General features: G+C 44.2%; 1 pseudogene; it reads left to right on the top strand.

Annotated features, from left to right (window-relative positions):
* Positions 1-4716: 4716 nt before the first annotated feature.
* LOC133384670 (5S ribosomal RNA) lies at positions 4717-4835 on the top strand (annotated as a pseudogene).
* Positions 4836-7734: the final 2899 nt, after the last annotated feature.

The raw sequence follows: 7734 nt of genomic DNA, 5'->3' as shown, positions 1-7734 counted from the left end.
CTTTAGATCAGGAATGGGAAACTGTTTTGGCTGCATTCCCTTCTGAGCAACTTTCAGGAGGGGGCGCATGCCAGAGGTGGGCCAGATGTAAATGTGGGTGGAGCAACTAATGTACATTTTGCCTTTGTACAGCAGGCTAGTTTCCAAATGCACGTACACTTGTGCACGTGTACACACACAGAGAACTCTCTGTCCTCCATCCAGACAAGCAAGAGGCATCATCAGAGTTCAAGGGCAAACTCCAGCCAGGCAAAAACATGCAGGGTGTGAAGCAGGGACAGTGAGGGGTATGGCCTGGGAAGAGGCCCAAAGGCCCACAGAGGGCCACATTCAGCCCTCAGGCCCAAGATTCCTCACTCCTGCTTTACATTTATAAAACCAAAAGTGTAATAGTAGTAGTTAGTGGAGGACTAGGACTTGGGTTCAGATCTCTGCTCATCTGTGAAGCTTATCGGGTGACCTTGAGCCAATCACCACTGAAGTGGAATTTTCCACTTCAGGGGTCAATGGAACTAGTGTGTAAATAAGGTGGAAGGGGACGGCTGTTGCGACAGGATGGGGCGGACAAAAGATGAGTATGCGTGTCCACACTTCCTCTTAATGGAGAATTACCTGACGAATCACAGAGCCAGGTGGGAGCGGCAAACAGATAAAGCCCCTTATTGGGTACATTGGGACACATGACTGTACATTGTAAAAAGCTATAAAAGACCCTCAATTTGGGGAAGAAGGCAGTCTCCCGCCATAGCACATGCTTGCAGGGACTCCTTGCAATTGTAAGTATAATAAACAGCTGTAAGCTTCAGCATGCCTCAGTGTCGTTTCCTGGAAAAGGACTCCATTAAGTAGAAAATTCCACAACACCATCTCTAAGCATAACCTACTTCACAGGGCTGTTGTGAGGATAAAAGGAAGGAACTATGAATACCTACTACTACCACCACCACCATCATCATCATCTGAATTTATATTCCACCCTTCCTCCTGAAGGAGTCCAGGGCAGCAAACATAAACAAAACAATTTAACAAGAAGAAAATCAACACTCAGGATCTATCTTCATGCTTGAGGTATAACTCACCGGTATGAACTGGTCCTGAGAATCAAGCCTTAAGAGCAAAATCAGTGCCTCATTGGATCAGGCCAGAGTCCACTGTTCCAGCATATTCTCTGCAAGAATCCCAGCATCCAGCAGGCACCAGTGGTTCTCTTGAATGATATATTTGTCCAGGTCCATTTTTAAAAAAATGAATAAATAAAGAGGTACCAGAACATTACCTTGCTTGGGTGCTATGCGATCTCCTCTAGGAACCTTATTCTTTAATCCTAAATGCGATCAAACAGGTCATGGTTACTTAGTGGCAAGAGGAAGGCACTCTGCTCATGCTTAAAAGTGCATCTATTTCATAAAAACATTTATACCCCACCTTTCCAGCAGATGATAGTGATTTATTACATCTGTTAGTTGCTTTATAAAAGTTTCACAGCAGCTTAACAAAATAAAACACCATGGATAAAATCAATTAAAAGCCAAAAATTTAACAAAAGATGACAACGATGGTGCCAGGCATATTTCCCTGGGGAGGATATTGCTCAATAATAAAAAGAAGTCCTAAAACAGCCTTTCCCAACCTTTGGGTGCCCAGATGTTGTTGGACTTCAACTCCAGTCAGCTAGTAGTGTAGCGGCAAATTCAGAAGTGCAGGATGCCTTCAAGATAGTCACAGCCACACCCCCTCACTCTCTTGCTTGCTCTCCATTGTCATCTTCACACTCCTCAGTCCTTCCCGCATGCACCTTCTCCCACAATAGCAGATGTCCCTAGGAGCTAATCAGCATGAAAAGGAAGTGTGTTAACTACTGAAAAGAGTCTTCTCGGTGGTTAACTCACCTCCTTTCACTCTGATTGACTCCAATCAGTAGAAAAGGACAAGGAAGCATGTCTCAGTGGCTGACATGCTCCCCTGTCATGCTGACTGGCTCATAGGTCACCGAAGACACAGGGACCTGGCTGAGACCCTGCTCCCAAAAAACAAAGGGATCTAAGACCCTATGAGACCCTGGGCAACTACACCCCTGCCATCAGCCCTAGCCAGCATGGCCAATGGTCAGAAATGGTGGGAGTTGTAGTCCAGTCACATCTGGGGACCCAACAGTTGGGAAAGGCTGTAGTATTGCTGTATATATTCAGGATTCACATGCTCACCCCCTTGCACACATTGTCACAAGGTAAATCCAAATCCTGAACCTGGCTTTTGCAAGGGGGGAGGAGACACTGTTGCTGGTCAGCCTTTATGGTAGCACAGCACCCAACTGGTGGTTTTATTGCTAAGGGGATGATTAAAGTCCCTGTTCAGCTTCAGCAGGCTCTGAGCTGCTGTGAAGGTCAGTGAACAGTGGCAGCTCTGTCCTTTAGCTAGAAGAGAGATTCCAAGGCATAGCTGCCTGTAGTGGCCTTTTAGGGAACTGGTGACTGCTACCATTGCTGGGAGGCTTCTTTCTACCAGACACTTCCATACATGGCAAAAAAATATGAACTGGGGCTACCATTTAAATGTATACAGTTCCTTGAAATTATCAGCATACAATATTATGAGCACTGCCATGATTCAGCATTTACATTTTGCTGCAGCAAACTATGGCCTATTACAGCTTAGATCCATTTTAAAAAAAAATTCTCTCCCCCCCCCCGTTTTTAGAAGCAAACTGGAGCCAGGGATAAAACGAATGGTTCAATTATCTTGAAATCTTGCCGTTTCACACCTAGATTTGCAACAGCGGCTGCTAGCGTCTCACAACTTCTCACACTGTTGCCTGGTGTGACACCCTTGTAGTATTTAACACTGACATTTCAGCACCTCCTCTCTGCTTCCCCCCCCCCAGCGTATGAGTGCTTAAAATACCATCGCTAAAATTGCATGGGGGAGGGGGGGCCTTAAAAACCTTGTATAAAGCACATCAGCATGCAATGAGGAGAACATGGACTACGTCCCCAGAAGCTGCTGCAGCTGAGAAAGTTCTTTCTATCCCTGCAGGATGAAGGCAGACCTGCTTGTGCTATGGGTGCTTTGCCCCAGTCTTCCCACCAGGTTCTTGAAAACTTTTCAGGTAATTACATCTCTAGGTTCCAGAGGGCCTCTGATGCCACACCACTCATCTCCGTCAATGTCTGTGGTGCATCGACACCCATTCAGAAGTCTGTGGCAAGATTTCATCTGTCTGGTTTGTCGACTGAGATCACGTAATGACAATCATTAAGGAAGATCACCTCCGAATATTACCAAAGCGACCCGCCCAAACCTAAGTCCATATGGTTGGAAATAGCTAATGAGACAGTTAATGTACTATGTCTAGGAGAATGTGTACTCAGTATGGATGATACGCTAGTGTAATCTGCCAACGCAGTGACTGATTAAGGGTTTATTTTCCTCCTTGCTTCCACACACACACCCCTCAAGTGGACAATTGTTAACGTTCTGTAACATGCTCTAAGTTCAAACAACTAAGCGCTAGTTTATGAGTGTTCAAACAGCGCAAAAGAAAGTGAATGTGGCTCTAAATAGAACTTGTTGCTTGGGGTCTGTAAAGATGTCTTCGTTGATTAATTGATTGGTTTTGATTATGCATACATTTGCATATGAATACCATGATAATTCTGAAAGGGGGAGAAGCATTCTTTCATTATTTTTATATAACCGATGTGTGTGTTGCTGCGTCTCAGAAGAAGCGTTCTCACCCTTGTTAGCAAGAAGGACATAGGAAGCTGCCTTATTCGAGGTCAGACTGTTACTTCAAGAAGGCCAGTGTTGACTGCTCTGACTGGCAGTGGCTCTCCAGCAGTTGGGGGAACCACCAGCCTGCGGGCGTAATTAGGCCCATCGGACCTCTGAGGTTGGTTTTGCAGGCCGTTCTGAGTGAGCTTTGCCCACCTTTGCCCCACCTGATGTCCTATGATGTCAGGTGCTGCCCTGGGCTCCTGCTGGGAGGGAGGGCAGGATATAAATCAAATAATAAATAAATAAATAAATAAAAATAAGGTGTGGGAAAATTTGAACTGAGATTCATTGCCTTTTTTGTCACCCTGCACAGAGACAGAAAGAGGCACCGTATTGAAAAAGCACTGAACTCCAGCCACGGCTGCAAAGGAACTTGGCACTTTACAGGAAACTGGATGGCTTTTAAAAGAGAATTAGGCAAATTTATGGAGGATAAGGCTATCAACAGCTACTAACCACAATGGCTGTGTTCTACCTCTTTGTTTAAATCCAAGAAGAAAGCTTCTGTTTCAAAGCAAGAGTTCCTACTTCACCACATTTAATCTGGCCTCTGAATGCCAGTGGCTAGGAATCACAGGTGGGAAGAGTGTGGTTGTGCTCGTGTCCTCCTTGTGTGCTTCCCATAGGCATCTGGTTGGCCACTGTGAGAAAAGAGTGCTGAACTATGATGGACCACTGACCTGACCCATCCAGTGGACTGTTCTTGTGTCCTTAGGAAGAATCTTCATTTGCAGCTGAGGCTTGAAATTTCATATGACCATAGGTGATTGACAGGTGGGCAACCTTGCCCACCTGTCAAAGTGGCCCACGAAGGGTTGGCCACTTCTGGATCCAGACCTCTGGCTGAAAGTAGTTCCCCATCTCTGCTATCCAGGGTCTTAAGCAAAAGAGCCTTTCTGATCACTTGTCACCAAATTCTCTTTTAACTGGCGATACCAGTGATTGAACGGCCATACTACCCTGAACATGCCCAATCTCATCTGATCTTGGAAGCTAAGCAGGGTCAGGCCCAGTTAGTACTTGGATGAGAGACAGCCTGGGAGCACTGGATGCCGTAGGCTTAGAGGAAGGCAATGGTAAACCACCTCTGAATACTTCTTACCATGAAAACCCTATGAATATATCAAAAAAAGATTCATAGGGTAGCCATAAGTTGTAATTGACTTGAAGGCATGTAACAACAACAACCAGCGATTGAACCTGGGACCTTCTGCATGCAAGCCATGTGCTGTCCCACTGAGAAGAGTCTTCAGTAGGTGCTGAAAAGACAACAGAGATGGTGCCTGTCTAATATTTAATGAAAGGGAATTCCAAAGGGTAGGTGCCAATACAGTAAAGGTCCGCTTCCTACATTGTGTGGAACAGACCTCCTGATGATGGTATCTGCAGGAGGCCCTCACCTGCAGAGCATAGGGATTGACTGGGTATATAATGGGTAAGATGGTCTTTCAGGTACCCTGGTCCCAAGTTGCACAGGGCTTTGTACACCAGAACCAACACCTTGACCTTGGACTGGTAACTAATAGGCAGCCAGAATTAATGGGCATATCTAACTTAGTTCCATTAATTTCAGTAGATGTGCTCTGAGCAAGAATGAGTGAAAAATTCAATTCAGTACTCATTTCCAGTCAAATCACACTTTCCAAAATAATATGAGAACTGAAACACAGCCATCCCTCGAAATTCACACTTATTTGAATTTTGCAATGCAGTTCGCCAACCAATGTCTTTCAATGTCTTGAAAAATATGTTGGGGACAGCGTACATAAAAATGAGTATATGAGTGACGATAACATACAAAATGCATTATGTGATGAGAAATTGCTTGCCAAAAATGTGTACAGTAGTCAAAACTGCCTGCAAAAATGTGTTTATTAGTAGAAATTCACACTAAAATGCTGGAGGATTTTCATGAGGATTTTTAGCCAATAGCAAATTGCTGCATAGATTTGGAGAACTGAATTTACTATTGAAAAAAATGAGTCACTGAGAGACCCGAAATCGGCAGATCTTTCCATCCCTAACTCTTAGTGGAACTTAATTGGATACAACCTTGTAGAAGAGTAGGTGAAGGAATCACCCTCAGCGCTGACCTCAGATGGCCCTATTCCCCAGAAGACCCAGTGCCTGAGGAGTCCATTTTGCCACCATGCTGACTTGCAGCGGTTCTCCAGGGTTTCAGATGGGGGACTTTCCCAGCAATACCTTGTGATGCTAGGGGTTGAACTTGAGACCCCCTGCATGAAAAATGTGTGTTCTGCTGCTGAGCCACGGCCCTTCCCATTTTGCTATTGTAGACACAAAGGCTATGCCAGGTCAACTGGCAAAAGTGGAGAAGCTATGGAGAAAGCTCATAGCTCAGTGACAGAGCACATGTTTTTTCATGCATGCCAAATGTTTCCTGTTCTGTCCCTGTCAGCTCCAGTTAATAGGAATTCAGGTACCTGGGCTGGAGAGCCACTGCCAATAAGAGTAGATGATACTGAGGTAAATAGACTAATTCTCTGACATAATATTTGGCAGCTTCATATGTTCAGATCTATTCTTTATGGACAGAGTTGGAAAACCAAACAGGAAATCATGTATCTGCAAGGCATGATGGTGGTGGACATGACTGCTGAAGATAGCTGGAATAAAATTATTTGTAAAATCCGCTCCCCCCAGCTTCTTCTATCAACCTCAAAGAAAAAAATTATGGATTCCGGATACCTTATTGCACAAAAGATTTTTTAAAAAAACAATCTATAAAACTGGTAATGGTTGACCCTGAGGAAAATGTCATATGTCTGGGGATTGCCCTCCAAAATGCAAGCATATTGGGTCGGAGAATTAAATTGATTTAATGATGGGTTATGGTCGTCCTCTTTACTCATGAACTTTTTTGGGTTATTTATACAACTCTATTAAAAAGGACATTACACAACTTAATTTAGAAACTTATTACAGCTGTAAATTGAGAGCTCTGGCAAGCCCCAACTAGCATGGCCAGAATTTTGCACAATTCAAGAGGAGACTTCTCCTCCCAGAACCCTTTGCAACATAGAGTAGTTCCATGGTAGACAAACCAGTGATGATGAAATACCAATTGTAGGAATATTAAGTGAGAAGAGTGCTCTTGTGCTCAAGTCCTGCTTGTGGGCTTCCCATTAGGACTTCTGGAGGGCCATCGTGAGAACAGGATGTTGGACTAGATGGGCTGTTGGCCTGATCCAGCAGGGCTCTTCTTATGCTCTCATGTCTTATTAATGTTTGGTCCATCAGTTTCTCTGTTGACCGCTAAAATCGAATGTATATAGAATGAGTGTGCACCCATGGGATGGAATATCTTCGCCTCTAAACATCTCCAGCAAGCAAGGCTTTTGGTATTCACACATCTCTAATTCACACTATTGGGAGGTAGTTATTGCAATACCTCCCCCCCATTCCCCCCTTCCTTTTGGTTCCTCCACTCATAATTACACCACTTTGTCTGTAATAATACCTTAAATGCCAGCAATATGTTCTCCGTTCAGTAGTTAAATGTGTATATAGTGTATAGTGCAGTAAAACAAACAGCTGTACCCTGTGCAGAATCATTCAACCTTCCGAACAAATCTCTACAGTAAGTCTCATTTTATTGCCCAGAGAGAAAGCTCTGCAGCAACCACAAGTATTATTTTTTGATGGAGGGCTAGCACTTAGCTTCTGGAAAGCCGCTGGAACCACTTCTCAGGACATTACGTGCAGGCAGTGATGGGGGGTACCCAGCTGTCTCCTCTTTCTCTCTCTCTCTTTTTTAAAAACCCGCTGCATTATTGTATTATCGTGTATATTATTTATACTTGGAAACAAGGGGAGTGTGGGAATTTGGATGCTGGCTGTCTTCTCTGTAAAGCCAGTTGTGAACATTCAGAGATCCTGTTTGTAAGTCATGGGATTCTGGCCCGTAATTAACCTGGAAATGGATCTTCATCAGAGATA

This window comes from Rhineura floridana, chromosome 4 (assembly GCF_030035675.1).
Source record: "Rhineura floridana isolate rRhiFlo1 chromosome 4, rRhiFlo1.hap2, whole genome shotgun sequence".
Classification (NCBI taxonomy): Eukaryota; Metazoa; Chordata; class Lepidosauria; order Squamata; family Rhineuridae; genus Rhineura; species Rhineura floridana.
This window is presented reverse-complemented; position numbering and strand designations above follow the sequence as displayed.